This window comes from Bos javanicus, chromosome 8 (assembly GCF_032452875.1).
Source record: "Bos javanicus breed banteng chromosome 8, ARS-OSU_banteng_1.0, whole genome shotgun sequence".
Classification (NCBI taxonomy): domain Eukaryota; kingdom Metazoa; phylum Chordata; class Mammalia; order Artiodactyla; family Bovidae; genus Bos; species Bos javanicus.
The window spans coordinates 87158607-87176236 of record NC_083875.1 but is presented as its reverse complement, the minus strand read 5'-3'; the positions used below and the strand labels follow the sequence as shown (position 1 = coordinate 87176236).

The 17630-nt window shown below is 40.6% G+C and overlaps 1 long non-coding RNA gene across 1 annotated transcript; it reads left to right on the top strand.

Moving 5' to 3' along the window:
• Window positions 1-224: 224 nt before the first annotated feature.
• Window positions 225-6194, top strand: LOC133253069 (uncharacterized). The gene is made up of 3 exons (XR_009738167.1): window positions 225-328; window positions 1429-1562; window positions 4249-6194. It is a non-coding gene; the product is annotated as an uncharacterized LOC133253069 (long non-coding RNA).
• The last annotated feature ends 11436 nt before the right edge of the window (window positions 6195-17630 follow it).

The following is a 17630-nucleotide window of genomic DNA, read 5'->3' as shown; positions in this document are numbered from 1 at the left end:
CCATTTATCAGCCTCTTTTTTTAAGTCCATTCCAAATTTTAGATATGTTATTTAATGGCCAGAAAACTTCCAAGTTGGTATTATTATTCCATTTTGCAGATGAGGACACTGGGATTAAGTTACTTACCAAACTTTATGGCTAATGAGTCATGAAGCTGGAATTGGAACCATGATATATATAACCTCAGTTCCCATGTTCTTAATCACTGTTTTGTACAGCCTCTTAATAATGTTAAGGTGTCCAGTAAAATTTAATTTCTTTTGGTTCCTTCTACTTTTCAGAAGAAGATGTGCTCTGGGAACAATGAATATCAGTTGGAAGAGAAAGGTAAGGCTAGTGTTGCTATATTCTGTTAATACTACAACTACTGTCATTGTGTGCTTAGTCACCTAGTTGTGTCTGACTGTTTGTGACTCTATGGATTCCAGGTTCCTCTGGACAAGGTATTTTCCAGGCAAGAATACTGGAGTGGGTTGCCATTTCCTCCTCCAGGAATTACTATCATTGGTTTACAGCATTTGTGAACTTGCCACTAGGTAGCTCTCATCTAATAGTCTTTTATTCCTCGACATTTTTCTAATGCTTACTTCTTTGTTCAGTTGCTAAGTCATGTCCAACTCCTTGCAACCTTATGGACTGCAGCACACCAGGCTTCTCTGTCATTCAGTATTTCCTGGAGTTTGCTCAAACTCATGTCCACTGAGTCGGTGATGCCATCCAAATATCTCAAACTCTGTCACCCCTTTCTCCTCCTGCCCTCAACCTTTCCCAGAATCAAGGTCTAAGCATCAGTTTTTCAGCACTCAGCCTTCTTTATGGTCTACCTCTCACATCCATACATGACTCCCGGAAAAAACATAGCTTTGACTGTATGGACTTTTGTTAACAAAGTGATTCTTTGCTTTTTAATATTCAGTCTAGGATTGTCAGATTTTCTTCAAAGAAGCAAGTGTCTTTTAATTTCATGCCTGCAGTCACCATCCACAGTAATTTTGGAACCCAAGAAAATAAAACCTGTCACCATTTCCACTTTTTCCCCATCTATTTGCCATGAATGTGAGAGAGTCATTTCCTAGGCAGGTTGATAAGAAGTCTAGGGGTCCCCAAGGAGAGAGGGGTCTGAAATTCTTGAGGAGGGAGAAAGGACAAACTTTTTTTCCCTCTACATTCCTTAGGATTATGTATCCTGCCTGAGGACAATCTCTGGATTAAACCTTCTGGTTAATCCTGTTATCTTAAAATGTAAATTATGGGATTAGGTCTGGTGAGGGCTTTACAACCTCCAGACATTCTTTGGGTTAATTGGAGAGTATATAACTCCATTGCTAACACTAGCAAGCGGGCCCTCTTTCTACCCCCTTCTGATGTCTATGTTAGAAGCTTTCTCTATCTCCTTTATATTTTAACAAAACTTTATTACACAAAAGCTCCGAGCTATCAAGCCTCATCTCTGGCCCCAGATTGAATTCTTTTCCTCCGGAGGCCAAGAATCCCGGCATCTTTGCGTGATTCAGCAACAACCTTTCATCTTGGGGGCTCATCCAGGATTCTTCAGGACATGGTAAGGATGCTTAGAGCTCTAGTTCTTTGTTCTCCTAGTGAACACTTTTTCTGCTGTACCTCACTAACTCTACAGTGTGCTTGCATGAATGAATGAAACGCCCTGTGTGAAGCAAGTGAGGAGCCCTGCTCTGCACTTCCTCGGTGACCTCATATGGCTTATGGCAGAAACCTGTCAGGGACTTATACCAACCTTCCAGTGCCAAGGGGCACCCAATGTCTCCTTTGGTGATGGACCAGAAATGGGCAAAGCATGTGGACCAAACTCTCCTTTCTTGGTCAAACCTTTCAGTCTCTTTGACCATTTCATAACTCCTTGGAAATTAGAAGTATGAACCTAATCTGTCAGATCATAGACTTTCAAGGGACTTGTGGTCTATGCTGTTGCTGTGTACTATGACTTAGGTCCCAAATTTGGATTGGTAGTCAGGAAGCGCCTAGCCTCGCTAGGAATTGACAGTTCAGAAGCTAGATGGAGCTCTAGCTACAATAGCATCTCTGAGGTTAAAGGTTACTTGGATTGGAACTGCAATGGGATTTTTTCCTTTGGTAGCGCTGGACCAGAGTAGACTCTTATACTGGTGTGGTGACCTTTGGAAGGAACATCTCAGTTTTATGAACATCTCAATTTTATGTTCGTATCAGTCTTATTGTGGTCAGGAATATACTCAGGGTCGTGCACAGGCACTCAGGTGACGAACGGTGCCCCCAGCGGTCTTAGCCTGGGAGGCATTCCCGAAGGTTACTCTGATTGTACCCCGGGTGGCATCAGAGGTAATGGTGAAGAGCTGGACGTCAGTTAGGGATGCCATCAAGTCTACCCCTGGTGCATCCCCACCCCATCTCGGTGGTAGAACTGGGAGGGATGAGTACGGCGCCTGCGTTGGTAAGGGACAGATTAAGTCCGACCAGGAAAGAAAAGCTTTGGTGTAAAATCTGTCTGCACCCCCATCTAGAGCAAGGAGGGACACCTCCGGTAGAAAGAAGGCGCTGGTCGCTTTTTTCTCTCTTACAGATGGGAGCTAACAATTCTAGCCTCACTCCTTTGAACTGTATCCTGAAAAACTGGGATAGATTTGATCCCCAGGGCTTAAAGAAGACACACTTGGTCTTTCTATGTGATACTGCATGGGCATGGTATCCATTGGAGGATGGCGAACGGTGGCTGGTTGGAGGGTCTCTTAAGTATAATACTGTTTTACAATTAGACCGGCTCTGTAGAAAACAAGGGAAATGGGTAGAAGAAGCATATGTATTGCCCTTTTTCTCTCTGTGAAATATGCCAGACTTATGTCCTAAGGGTATAGATTTTGGTGTGACTCCTTCAGCTCCTTCCTGTCCTCCTACTTTGCTAGATAAGATGGAGGACAGGAGACAAAGAGACAAAGAAAAACAGCTTTCTCCAATCTATCCCTGGGATCATATGTGCAGAGCAGCCAGAGACTGAAGAACAGCTACACAAGCTGTTGCCTCTTCATGAAGCACCCACCGGGAGAAATAATCAGTCTATGAGAGTTAATAAGCCTTTTTCTTATCAAGAAATACAAAGAATCAAGGAGGATCTGGGAGACTATTTAGAGGACCTAGAAAAATAGAGCTTTTAAAGGTGTTATTTTGCTTTATGACCTTATTTGGTAAGATGTGATGTATATCTTGGGACAAACACTGACTCCCAACGCAAAGAGTCAAGTTTTGGGAAAAGCGGTTGCCTATGGAGATGAATGGCTTGGTAATGAATCAGTAGGGAAGAGAGAGAACGAGATAGCTACCTCCCTATAGCTACCTCCCTACTGGGAATTAGGTGGTCCCAATTACAGAACCAGACTGGGACTACAACACAGCTAAAGGAAGATGGGATCAGAGTCATTTTGTCAGATGTATCCTTGAAGGACTCAGGCAGGCGCGTGTTAAGCGTTTGAAGTGAAGTGGCTCAGTCATGTCCGACTCTTTGCAACCCATGGATTGTAGCCTACCATGATTCTCCGTCCGTGGGATTTTCCAGGCAAGACTATTGGAGTGGGTTGCCATGCTAAGCCTTTAAACTATGGCAAATTGGCAAATATAGAACGGGAGGAGAAGGAAGCTCCTGGTAAATTCCTAGATAGACTGAGAGAAGCCCTTCACAGATTTACTGAGATTGATTCCGAAAGTGAAGAGGGAAAAGTGATCTTAAAAGAGAGATTTCTCACTCAGTTGGCGCCAGATATCTGCTGTAAGCTATTAAAACAGGCGTATGGACCAAATCAGTTTTTAGATAATCTGTTACAGCTGTTACATCAGACAGTCTATTATGATAGGGAATATGAGGAAAAGAAAGAAAGGCAGAAAAAGAAAGGAACAGGCAGAAGCCTTAGCAATGGCTATGAAAACCGTTCTTAAGTAGCATGAGAAAAATGCCCAGAGGGATCCAGGTGAAAAGGGATGGACTTGCTATTACTGTGGAAGGGAGGGGCACTTCAAGCAAGATTGCCCTCAGGCATCTAAGCCGCCCCTGGCTCCAGTCGTCTGCAAAGGACCACACTGGAAGAGAGACTGCCCCCAGAGGCATAGGTCTCAGGGGTCAGACTCTCAAGACAATCAGGACTGAAGGTGCCCTGAGTCCCCACACAAGCTCCCGTCCTAAAATTACACCTGAGGAACCCGGGTATTAATAACTGTGGGGGGCCAATCCGTCGATTTCTTTTTAGATACTGGGGCAACTTACTCCGTGCTTACTGAAGCCCCTGGCCACTTTCTTCCTGATCCACTTCCGTAATGGGACTGTCTGGACGAGCCAAAAGATGGGCCTGATAATCTATGTGAGCCTACTTCTGCTGACTCCAAAAATCCTGAGTCTGCCGTTTGATCCTCAAGACAATTCCTTCCTATCCTGGGTTCACTCCTACGCAGCATTTCACAATCAGTCTAACTGCTGGGTCTGTGGAGTGCTCCCCTCTTCATCAGTGGAAGGCTTCCTGTGGTGGATATCTCCACTTCAAGGAAAAGACTTTCTCCAAGTCTGCAAATACCTTCAACAACAATCGAATGTGATGCCTCTTCTTAAACTGATGACATCTAACAACCTTAAGATGAACTGACGTAACTATGGACATAATGTGACTTTTCATTTTGATTTTAACTTGGTTTAATGACTACTTTGCCTTATGTCTGTAACTGTATAATGGGGTTTTCTAACCGTCTAAAAGCTTTTAATTTACAAATGGTTGTCCAAGCTCCTATGAGTGCCATAGTCTCCTCCAACTATTACTTGGGGCCCCTGCATCAGAGACCCTCAATATGAGGGTTAGGAGAATATGTTGCCTCAACAATTTAGGGACCACACCCCTAAAGAGCAGGAAGTAGTTATGGAATGAAAATGACACCCCTTTCCCTTGGCAACATAATTCTCCTAAAAGAAAAGGGGGGAATGAAAGAGTCATTTCCCAGGCAGGTTGATAAGAAGTCTAGGGGTCCCCAAGGAGAGAGGGGTCTGAAATTCTTGAGGAGGGAGAAAGGACAAACTTTTTTTCCCTCTACATTCCTTAGGATTATGTATCCTGCCTGAGGACAATCTCTGGATTAAACCTTCTGGCTAATCCTGTTATCTTAAAATGTAAATTATGGGATTAGATCTGGTGAAGTCTTTACAACCTCCAGACATTCTTTGAATTCACTGGAGAGTATATAACTCCATTGCTAACACTAGCAAGTGGGTGCTCTTTCTACTCCCTTCTGATGTCTACGTCAGAAGCTTTCTCTATCTCCTTTATACTTTAATAAAACTTTATTACACAAAAGCTCTGAGCGATCAAGCCTCATCTCTGGCCCCAGATTGAATTCTTTTCCTCTGGAGGCCAAGAATCCCGGCATCTTTGCGTGATTCAGCAACAACCTTTCAAAGGGATGGAATCAGATTCTATGATCTTAGTTTTTTGAATGTTGAGTTTTAAGCACGCTTTTTCACTCTCCTCTTTCACTTTCATCAAAAGGCTCTTTAGTTCTTCTTCACTTTCTGTCATTAGAATAGTATCATCACCATATCTGACATTATTGATACTCCTCCCAGCAATCTTGATTCTAGCTTGTGATTCATCCAGCCCAGAATTTCACATGCTGTACTCTGCATAGAAGTTAAATAAGCAGGGTGACAATATACACCCTTGATCTACTCCTTTCCCAATTTTGAACTGGTCCATTGTTTCATGTCTGGTTCTAACTGTTGCTTCTTGATCTGCATACAGGTTTCTCAGAAGATAAGTAAAGCGTCTGGTATTCCCGTCTCTTTAAGAATTTTCCACAGTTTGTTTTGATCCACACAGTCAAAGGCTTTAGCATAGTCAATGAAGCAGAAGATGTTTTTCTGGAATTCCCTTGCTTTTTCTATGATCCAACAAATGCTGGCAATTTGGTGTTTGGTTCCTCTGCCTTTTCTAAATTTAGCTTGTACATCTGGAAGTTTTCAGTTCACATACTGTTGAAGCCTAGCTTGAAGGATTTTGAGCATTACTTTGCTAGCATGTGAAATGAGTGTAATTGTGCAGTAGTTTCAACATCCTTTGGCATTGCCCTTCTTTGGGACTGGAATGAAAACTGACGTTTTCCAGTCCTGTGGCCACTGCTAAATTAACTCAAGAAAGAAAGAAAGAAAGAAAGTGAAGCTGCTCAGTCGTGTCCGACTCTTTGCAACCCCATAGACTGTAGCCTGCCAGGCTCCTCCGTCCATGGGATTTTCTGGGCAAAAGTACTGGAGTGGGTTGCCATTTCCTTTTCCAGGGAATTTTCCCGACACAGGGATCAAACCCAGGTCTCCCACATTGCAGACAGTCGCTTTACTAATAAATATCCATGAATATTGGATATTTATTGGTATAAATTAATGATTAAATAAATGGGAGAGAAGAAGCATATTTCCCAAGTAAAAGAATTTCATATAATCTGTGTAGACACTGCCCTCAAGAAGGGAGTGCGTTACTCTCCATTACTTCATGTTGGCTGCATGCAGTAACTTCTTCCAAAGAGTACGGTGTGGAAAGGGGAATAGAAAGACTAATTTTGCAGTGGAAAAACCTGACAGACCCCACCACAGCCAAGCAATCAAGGTTAAAATCAATAGCAGTAAGCCATATTGACAGAATTAATATGTACCCTTGATATGGTGTAATGAGAATGGCATCTTCCCTCCACGGTCTTCCTCCCAAAACCCATAACCACATACTAATTGTGATTAAGAATGTCAGACAAATCCCAATTGAGGGACTTTCTCCAAAATACCTAACCAATACTTAAAACTGTCAAAACAATAAAAAATAAGTCTGAGAAACTGTTGCAGCCAAGAGGAACCTAAGGAGACATGATGACTAAATGGAATATGGAATCCTGGCTGGATCCTGCAACAGAAAATGAACATTAGGTAAAAATGAAGGGAATCCAGATAAAATATAGCATTTACTTGACAATAACATGTCAATATAGGTTCATTGGTTGTCACAAATGTACCATACTAAAGTAGGATATTAATAACAGGAGAAACTTGGAGTAGGGTATATAGGAACCATCTGTTCTGTTATCGATTTTTCCATAAGTCTAAAACTGTTGTAACATTTTTTAAATTACTAAGACAAAATAAAAGATAGATGCCACAGTCCACCTGGATCCTAATTCAAAACCAATAAGTCTGTGCTGCTCTGACCTGAGCTGGAAGTCTACCCTGGTCACTTGGTCTTGGACACTCCATGCCTCTCACCCAGCCTTCTCCTCTAAGCCACCTGTTTGTCTGTCCCTGCCCCTTGGATCCTTTGAAGTTCCCTTCCTACATCATGTTCTCCCAGATAGACCCAGGGAAAGCTTAAATGATGCCGTCCCCACTAGACAATAAATCTCTGCTTGGCTGTTAGCATGTCTAGGATGAGAATTGGCCAATCTCAAATTGAGATTTGAAGGCCAATCCCATTACTCTTTACCTCTCTTAGCCCTCAAAGTTATAGTGTCTCTCTTACCTCTCAATCAGGTAAAAAGAGCTTCTGCTCTGTCAGAGTGTAACTGGAAAGCTGTGGTTTAGCCCATTCTCTTCAGGTCTTGGGGTTCTTGTGCTTTGTTCCTTAGACTCTTTCCCAGTAGGTAAGAATTTGATTCTGTCTTCTACATCTGTAGAGGAGTCTGCATGTGTGTGCTCAGTCACTTTGGTTGTGTCCGACTCTCTGCTCCCCTGTCCATGGAATTCTCCAGACAAGAATACTGGAGTGGGTAGCCATTCCCTTCTCCAGGAGATCTTCCAGACCCAGGAATGGAATCAGGGTCACCAGGGTCTCCCGCTTGCGGGCAGATTCTTCCCCACCAGGGAAGCCCAAAGGAGTCTGAAGAGGGTTTATTAGTCAACTTGGATTGCTATAGCAAATACCACAAACTGGACTAGAAGTCCAATATCAAAGTGTCCAGATATCTGGTCTCTTGTGAGTCCTCTCTCCTTGGTTTGCAGATGATCACCTTATAGCTATGTCCACCTCTCCTCTGTATGTGTGCTTCCTTGATGTCTCTGCCTCTTCTTCTCTTAAGTCCTATAGAATTAGTGCCCCACCTTTTTGATGTTACTCATCTTTATTATCTCTCTAAGGGCCATATATCCAAATACAGTTTCATTAGATGTTAGGTCTTCAACATGTGAGTTTGAGGAGACACGACTGAGTCTATAGCAGAGACTCCTCTTCTTCAGTTCCCTGTAACCAGTTCTGCTGATCTACATCCACCTACCCCAGCTCCACAGCAGCATCCGTATTTTAAGCTGAATATATTTGAGATTTGACAGATGTAGAAAGGAGCTTTCTCAGAGCTTCTTTTATCTGACTCAGCAGGAGCTTCTGAGAAATGAGGCTGTCATAAATCCCATCTTGGAAGCAGGTCTACTCTCAGGAGAGAAATCAAAATAAACTAAACTTGCTGTAAATCCCTTCTTTGGGACCTTTCACAGCCATGAAGAAGAAGGAAAGACCACTCCACTCACACCTGCTGAAACAAACATTACCACAGATGTTTTTATCTTCGGTTTGGTTTTCTTAAAACCCATTTGTCTTGCCTAATGAAACCTTTTTGTTCATCTCATACAAGTCTGCTCCCATTCCCCTCTAAGTTAGGTCTAAAGCCTCTAACTTTAACCATTTAGGAAGTTAACTACTTCTTTGGTTAGTTCCAGTATACATACACAGAAAAAATATCCTTTTTTCTCCTATTGATCTCCTTTGCCAGTTTAATTTGCAGGCCCCAGCCACTGAAGTAAGACTATAAAGGGAAGTTTCTCATCTTAAATGTCTGGGTGACCTTTTTACATTTATTTATGGCTCTGCTGTCTTCATTGCTGTACATGGACATCTCACTGTGGTGGCTTCTCTTGTTGTGGAGCATGGCTCCACGGCGAGCAGGCTACAATAGCTGCAGCATGGGGATCAGTTGTGGTGCATGGGCTGAGTTGCTCCAAGCATGTGAAATCTTCCATGACCAGGGATTGAACCCATATCCCTTGTGTTGGCAGGCAGATTCATAACCACAGGGAAGTCCCAATCTGGGTGATCTTGAGGTCAGTCTTCATTGTTTATATTTTCTCATGTGCAGCATTTCTCAGAGCATGGTTTGCAGGCTCCTGAGGTTCCCAAGATGCTTTCTGAGGAGTTGAAAAGTTAAAACTATTTTACTAATAATACTAATGTGTTATTTGCCTGTTTCAATATGCCAACATTTGCAATGACTATACAAAAGCAGTTGTCAGTAAAACTCCTGACATTTTAGAATGAATCAAGCTGTACTAGTGGCTAGTTATTTAAGAATTTCCTGGATGAAGCCAAATTAAACTATTACTTTCTTCAAATATCAACTTTTAAATACAGATCTTTTAAATATTCTCTGACAAGATGTGAATCATGCATAAACCACTTTTGCTGCATAAAAAAAGCAGATCTAAAAAGTACTTGGTGATTTATTGAGCTGTAAGCAGAACTAGCTGATTCTTTCATGAAATACCATTTTTAACTTAAAGAACAATAAGTAGCCACACTGGTAATTCAGAATTCAGTATTTGGTAGACATTTTTTAAAAAGTGAATGAGAGTTTGTCACTTCAAGGAAATTGACAATATTTATTATCTGCAATATAATTTGAAATTTCAGTGAAAATTGGAATTTTTAAAAATTTATAACTATCATCATGAGCATAAGAGTTTCTTAGTATTTAAAGACTTACCTAATGAGATCAGTAATGATATTAATGACTGTGATTTTTAATATTGAACAATGAAATTAATCAACATTTAAAAGTTCTGCATGACTTAATGAACCAGTATTTTATAAATGACCAAAGCTAGTGTTGTAAACTCATGCATGGATTAAAGGTACAATATAAAACAATGGATTTTAATATAATAGCATATGAAATTTACCAGTTTCAGATTCCACATGGCAATACATCTTTAAGAAACTACTATTTCTCAAATTTTGGTACAGTATTGAAGAAGAATATCCACAATTATCTGTAAAGGTTATTAAAATATTTCTACCTCTCCAACTATATGAGGCCAGATTATCTTCTTAATGTAAACCAACCCAAAACATTGCAATAGGTTGCATGGATAAGCAAACATGAGAATCTTGCTATTTTTCTATTATCAGACATTGAAGATTTGAAAAAATGTAAATAATGCCACTCATTAATTGCTTTTATTTTGCCAAATATAGTTATTTTTTTATGAAAACATATTATCTATGTTGGCATGTACTATATTTACTTTTGCTATTTTAAAATAGCTGGGCTTCCCAGGTGGCTCAGTGGTAAAGAATCCACCTGCCAATGCAGGAGATGCAGGGAATACGGGTTCAATTGCTAGGTCAAGAAGATTTCCTGAAGGAGGAAATGGCAACCCACTCCAGTATTTTTGCCTGAAAAATTCCTATGGACAGGGGAGCCTGGTGGGCTACAGTCCATGGGGTGACAAAGCATTGGAATCAACTTAGTACACACACACACATTTTAAGAGATTAATAAATTTTGTAAAATGTCAACTTTAATTTTTAATAAGGTAATATTAATAGATATAATATGCATGATAAAGCCCTGCTGGAGTCCTCAATAGTTTTTAAAAGTACAAAGAGTTCCTCAGATCAAAAAGCTTTAGAAGCACTGCTTTTAGTATGAGTCATGTTTCTCTGTTTCTTCATATATCTAATAATTCTGGGTTATATTCTGCACATTGTGGTGATATAGAGATTCTGGAGTCTGTTGTTGGTTTGAATAGCATTGATTGGTTTGTTTTGGCAGGCAATTAACTTGTCTGAACACAGACTCTGTCTCTCTTGCAGTGGCAGTAGCTGAGCTCTTCTATTACTTCTTTTAGCCTTAGCTGTGTTGCTTGCAGTCTGCCAAGCTCATGCATCATTCGAAGGCCAGAGATGGGCAGTCTTTACACAGATAATTTGGTGCATCTGGTCGGTAATTCTCTTTTTCTGAGATGTCTCCCCTTAACTTTTAGTTTGTGTGGTTGCCCTTACATTTCTCCTCTGATTCCTCAGCCAGTACATTGGGGCACACTGTACTGGGGCAATGAGTACAAATGTGCAGGTTTCTGAGTTTTAGCCACCACACAGACTGAAGCTTGCCCTCAGGCAAAAATCCATAAAAGAGGGAGAATAACTAAGTAATGTACCATTCTTCCAAGAGTCAACTCCACTCCAGTTCCTGTTCTCACTTCTCCCTTCAGTTAGTTGTCTGTGGGGTTTTGTTGTTGTTTGTTTTTGTTTAGAGCTTCAATTGTTATCTGCAAGAGATGTGGTCCAATATGAACTACTGTGCCGTCATCAGAAGCAGAATTCCAAACAAGAGGGAAAAGTTAACTCAATTGTACTTCTGAGAGGGGGAAAAAAAAAATGCTTCCTCATATCACAGCACCAAAGATCTTTTAGCAAGTCTCTTAGAAAATAGAGTTAAGAGGGAAGGGAGACTTTTCCTGTTCCTTCTATATACACTCACCCTTAGGGGGAGAGTATGGAAACCCCTGTGACTGATGTCAGTTCCCTGAGAGTCAATCTACCAGAGCCAAACAAATGCCTTGGAATCTTCTGGTCTTTGAAGTCAGAAGGCACCTTCAGCTCCAAAAAGAAAGCTGACTTTGTTTCATAGTAAATATGAGAGTAAGAACATGTATGTTTAGCAAGCACACCACTTAGGTGATGTTACTGTTGCACAGGTTTAATTAGGGAAAATTTAATCCTGAGCCATATATCAAATTTTGATAGTTGGGGTTTTTCTTTTTCAAGTCTGTAGCCCAGGATTGAATTCTCAATTTTTTTGAATACTGTCTGTGGCCTTTCTGTATACTCCCAGGATCAGCACCCAAATTACTGCCACACTGTAAAATCCAGGAAAATAGCTCCTCATACACTTTATTGCCTATGGTATCCCAAGATCCACTACAATCTCTAATATGAATTAGATTCTTAATAATTGTTCTTACTGAACAAATAAAAATAAGTCTAGGCTTTCCATGAAGTTACTTATCCCCCAAAATTGCTAATTAATTTTAGAAGTATCTCAAGATTCAGCATTTGATTTTTTTCAATTAGAATTGTAGAGCAGATAGTTCAGTTCAGTTGTGTCCAACTCTTTGTGACCCCATGGACTGTAGCACGCCAGGTTATGAAGGACCCAGGTACCCAGTGGGTCCTCCCCTCTCTGTGAGCTCTGAGAAACCAGCAAGCCCCCTTTCAAGGAGGATGTAGCATCACACAAGAATGATGTGCCCTTGGTTGCTGTTTGGCCTGCTGTATGGTGTACCTCTTCCTTTTGCATGCAGAGAGAAGCTGGCTTGCCCCAGGTTCCTGTTAGATGTACCCCAGTACATCTAGCCCACTGTACTAGCAGCTGTCAGTGTTTCTGGATAGTTTTGAGTTATTGTCCCAGTTTGTTCTAATGCCCAATATGTTGTCAGAGCAAGTGTGTGCATGTGCATGCATGCAAGAAATTTGTATCATTTTAGATTTGGAATGGGACAGATTTTTATCCCCAAAGCCTAGTTGCTAATGTGAAACAGAGACAATAAAGCATAGTTGTCAAACATAGTGACTTCCAGCTCACAGGAGGAAACTGCTAGGGGCAAGACTGAAGGGCTTGCTTAGGTTATTCAAAGGCTGTCTTGCTGTTGTGAGGTTTTTTTCAAGTTTTCTGGATCTTCCCATAACCTCACAGAAGGGTTACCAGATGTTAGATATATATCCCCAACATTTGAATGTACTGTTGGTTTTGTGTGGTCTTCTTAGAGAGGAAGAGCCATTATTTTTATTTTCTACCATATGGTACCAAATTCCTTCTGATGATGATATCTGAAATTTCTATAGCTGTTCTGGTTGTTTGGATTTTTTTTTCCCTCAGTCCCTTTCCATTCTTTTTCTTCCAGGTATGTGGTAAATGAAAGAGCTTCTTTATTTTTTTCTTAAATAATAACAATAAAGTTTCCTATTTTTACAGACCTTATGGCTTGGCAGGCATTATTTGCGTTTATCACTTTATTTATCCTAGCAACCTCCTTATGAGATAACTATATTATTATTATCAGTCTTATTTTACAGAAGAGTAAACTGAGGTACAGAGAAGTACCATGACAGAGATCACAAAGACAGTAAGTGGAGAAGCAAAGACAGGATTTGCATTGCCACTTAGATGATGACTATGCCAAAGCCTTTGACTGTGTGGATCACAATAAACTGTGGAAAATTCTGAAAGAGATGGGAATACCAGACCACCTGACCTGCCTCTTAAGAAATCTGTATGCAGGTCAGGAAGCAACAGTTAGAACTGGACATGGAAAAACAGACTGGTTCCAAATAGGAAAAGGAGTATATCAAAGCTGTATATTGTCACCCTGCTTATTTAACTTATATGCAGAATACATCATGAGAAATGCTGGGCTGGATGAAGCACAAGCTGGAATCAAGATTGCCGGGAGAAATATCAATAACCTCAGATATGCAGATTACACCACCCTAATGCAGAAAGCGGAGAAGAACTAAAGAGCCTCTTGATGAAAGTGAAAGAGGAGAGTGAAAAAGTTGGCTTAAAGCTCAACATTCAGAAAACTAAGATCGTGGCATCTGGTCCCATCACTTCATGGCAAATAGATGAGGAAACAGTGGAAACAGTGAGAGACTTTATTTTGAGGGGCTGCAAAATCACTGCAGATGGTGACTGCAGCCATGAAATTAAAAGACGTTTACTCCTTGGAAGGAAAATTATGACCAACCTAGACAGCATATTGAAAAGCAGAGACATTACTTTGGCAACAAAGGTCCGACTAGTCAAGGCTATGGTTTTTCCAGTGTTCATATATGGATGTGAGAGTTGGGCTATAAAGAAAGCTGAGCACTGAAGAACTGATGCCTTGGAACCGTGGTGTTGGAGGAGACTCTTGAGAGTCGCTTGGACTGCAAGGAGATCCAACCAGTCCATCCTAAAGATCAGTCCTGAGTGTTCGTTGGAAGGACTGATGCTGAAGCTGAAACTCTAATACTTTGGCCATCTGATGTGAAGAGCTGACTCATTTAAAAAGACCCTGATGCTGGGAAAGATTGAAGGTGAGAGGAGAAGGGGATGACAGAGGATGAGATGATTGGATGACATCACCAACTTAATGGACATGAGTTTGGCTGAACTCCGAGAGTTGGTGATGAACAGGGAGGCCTGGCATGCTGTGGTCCATGGGGTCGCAAAGAGTCAGACACAACTGAGTGACTGAACTGAACTTAAATGATGATGATACTATGAAAACTTTCATGGCATGAGTTTTAGGAATGAAATAACTTTTTTTTTTTTGGATGTTCAATGGATCGGCAAAGTTTCCTAAGAAAGAAAAGAGAATTTAAGAAGGAACCACTACATACTAGGGGCTTCCCAAGTGGCTCAGAGGTAAAGAATCTACCTGCCAACACAAGAGATGCAGGAGACTTGAGTTTGATTCCTGGGTCAGGAAGATCCCCTGGAGGAGGAAATGGCAACCCATTTCAGTATTTTTGCCTGGAAAATCCTATGGACAGAGGAGTCTGGATGGCTACAGTCCATGGGTTGCCAAGAGTCAGACATGACTGAGCACATATGCACATCCTATATATCTATCAGAATGATTGAAATAAAAAGTACTAACACCACCAAGTGCTGGTGAGGATATAAAGCAACTGGAACTCTCAGGCACTGCTGAGGATGGAAAATAGTACAGCTGCTGTGGAAATGGGTTTGACAGTTTGTAGTTAAACACAAACTCATATAGTTAAACATATACTTCCCACTTTTGGTTGCAACCTCATTTCTAGCTTTTTACCCCAGAAAAATAAATAGTCCTTTTTACACCAAAATTTGCACAAGTTTTACATGTAGTAACCAAAACCTGGAAACAATTCAAATGTTTCTAAATAAGTGAATAGATAAGCAGACTGCGGTACAACCATACCACAAAATTCTGTCCAGCAGTGAAAAGAACACACAACTGATACACACAGAACTGGGATCAATCACAAAGGCATTATGCTGAATGAAACTTCTGAGCCTGGCTCAAGAGATTAAACATGGTATGATTCCATTTGCAAGACATCCTTGAAAAGACAAAAACTATAGTGATGGATTGACTTAGAGTAGAATGTCTTTCATTCTGCCAATTCATTGTGTTTCTTAATTAAGATTTGATTAAACTTTTATTCATTTAATTCTGACCTGGTTTAAGTTCCTCATTTTTGTGATGAGCGACAGACCATGAGCAGTATTGGGGGTTTTGCAAAAGCTATTTTGCTTGATCATCATGTTCCTCTTTATATGCTCTGGGCAGAGTTGGGATGTTGGGTGTCAGAGTCCTCCACAGTCAGCTCCCAGGAGTGGGCAGTTGCAGCCTCACTTGATTTGTGCCAAATATGTCTGCTTATCCACATTAGACATAGCTCTCACTAACACTAAAGCCATCTCCTTTGATTTGGGATTTTGATTTTTTTTCTCTATAGATTTGATCAGGCCTCGAGTTTTGACCTGAATTTATTTCTGATTTCTTATTTAATGTGTTTTCTACAATAGACCATGAGTCAGTTTTCATAGTCCCCTTAGGTTGAAGATTTCCCTCTTAAATATTGCTTTAATTTCAGAGAACATTTCTCTAGTCTGACCTATTACCTTCGTTGAGAGTCATCCCCATATTCATTGCCAACTGGACACTCATCAGCCAAGAGGTCCCAGAGGTCACAGCACAGAAGGTGCCAAATGTAACTGCTCCGAGCACTTAGTTTATTGAGTCACTTTAAAACACAGAGATAAGCTAGGCAGAATGTATAGGATTAGTTAATGAACTCAGGGTAAGGTGCAAGCAGGGTGGGCAGGCCATGCTCTGAGTCTTGCCAGCACAGTATTCCTGTTTGGTGTCTATCTCTGCATCATCAGTGTCTCTGTTGTAATGCTCTAAGGACTGGAATTGAGATTTGAACAAGGAAGTGAAATCAGAGAAGGTGCCTGTGGCCAGCGAGACAAGGATGTCTGGTCCAGCCATGTTTGCCAGTTAGCTTGCTAAGAAGCTAGAAGTTCTAGTTGCACTTGGATGAAGACCACATAGAACTTGAAAGGGTGGTTGAATTAAAACCTCATGAATATTTAGTGCCTCAGTGCCTAATGGATATTTATAGTTGTGAATTTTAGATTTCTCTGAGTCTTTGCATTCCTTCTCTCTCTGTGTTTAGTATACACAGACTCTGCTTGGGAATGTCTTCTCTTTATCTACACATCCTAGGAATTTTGCCAATACCTTCCACTCCAAATACTTATTATCTACTTATCTACACTTATGTCTTACATCTATTCTTATTTGTTTTACATCTTTTCTCCTTTCCACTTATTATCTTTTTTGCCCATTCATTTTTTTCTTCTATAGCATCTTCTATAGCATCATCGAATATTAAGAAACAACACAAAAATGCACACTATACAACATTACCCCCACCCCAACGCTATTGAGAGATGGAACAGGAGGTAGGGAGTCCATGTCCATGTGTGTGTTATCTCAGGTTTTCCTCTATTACTTTGATCTGTTTAGGGCTATTAGCTAATGTGGCTTTCCACCTGCAATCCAATAAGCTTCCCAGTGCTGGGCTCCAGAACAAGACTTGTTCACTCAGTCACTGTCATTACTGGACAACCAATTGGCTGTTAGAACTATTGGGCTGGCCAAAAAGTTTGTTCAGATTTTTTTCTCTAAGGACATGATTAGAAAAACTTGAACAAACTTTTTAGCCAACCCAGTACTTGCCTCCCAATCTTCAGGCCAGGACTTGGTCACCTAACACTCAAGGCACAGAGAGGCAAAGAAAGCATACTTTTCAGATAGATCTAGATCCTAAAGAGAGACAGAAAAGGAAGGGGCTAAGCCACAAACCCTTAGTTTTTTCCTTCCAAACAACCAATGAGATGAATCCCTTCTCTTCCCTGGGGTGAAGAAAAGAGTGGGGAGGAAAGAGAGCAAGAGTGTTGCCCCAGTGAGCTCCTTCCAAGTAGAAACCAGAGGAGTGACGATGGGAAGTCTTTGCTTTCAACCTCAGTCACCACAGTCTTATTAAAGTATATTATTCCAGTGAGGTATTTTATCAATTGCTATTTCTGTTCAGGCATTCCATTTATTGCCTCAAAATAGCATTCAAGTCCTGATTTTTGCATTTAAAGTATGTCCAGCTTTCTACTTAAGAATAAGAACTTTAAATAGCCTTATGTGTATAAGTGCACCGTGTACTAAATTTTCTCCTCTGGCTCTGTGCCTCTTCAAGGTGCTTCATAGGCACTGATGCCTCATATGACCTATTATTTCCAGTCAGTGTCTTGAGATAGTAAAACAGAATTTACTTGCTCTCCATCCCCGAAGTTTCTTAAAAATTTGTTCCTTAAGCAGTGTATCTACTAAGGAACAAGTTAATACAATCAAGAATGAAATTTAAGTTCAAGGAAAAGGAAATAGATTTAAAATCACTGTGAAATATATATATATATAGATATATGTATATGTATATATGTTTATATTCACTTAAAAATGAGTGGTATTAAGTCC